Raw genomic sequence first — 579 nt, forward strand, 5'->3', positions numbered from 1 at the left:
TTGAAAATGCTGGGGGGAAGAATTAGGACTAACAAAAGGAAACACTTCTTCACGCAACGGGTGATTGGTGTTTGGAATATGCTGCCACAGGAGGTGGGGATGGCCACTAACTTGGATAGCTTTAAAAGGGGCTTGGACAGATTTATGGAGGAGAAGTCGATCTATGGCTACCAATCTTGATCCTCCTTGATTTGAGATTGCAAATGCCTTAACAGTCCAGGTGATCGGGAGCAACAGCCGCAGAAGGCCATTGCTTTCACCTCCTGCATGTGAGCTCCCAAAGGCACCTGGTGGGCCACTGTGAGTAGCAGAGAGTTGGACTAGATGGACTCTGGTCTGACCCAGCTGGCTTGTTCTTATGTTCTTATTTTGAAAAAACCCGGAATTTGGAGTTCTTTTCTTGCTTCTCAAGTTTGTTTTAGCAAATAAGATCAGCAAAGGGTCACAGCAGGGAATAAAAGAACTGACCAGAAACGAACAGACAAACCAGAAGAAACACATTTTATAATCCAAAAGAAGCAAGACAAGAGAGAGACTGTTTTCCATCTGTTTTTCCACCAGCGTTGTTCTCCCCAAGTG

Source organism: Sphaerodactylus townsendi, linkage group LG05 (assembly GCF_021028975.2).
Source record: "Sphaerodactylus townsendi isolate TG3544 linkage group LG05, MPM_Stown_v2.3, whole genome shotgun sequence".
Taxonomy (NCBI): domain Eukaryota; kingdom Metazoa; phylum Chordata; class Lepidosauria; order Squamata; family Sphaerodactylidae; genus Sphaerodactylus; species Sphaerodactylus townsendi.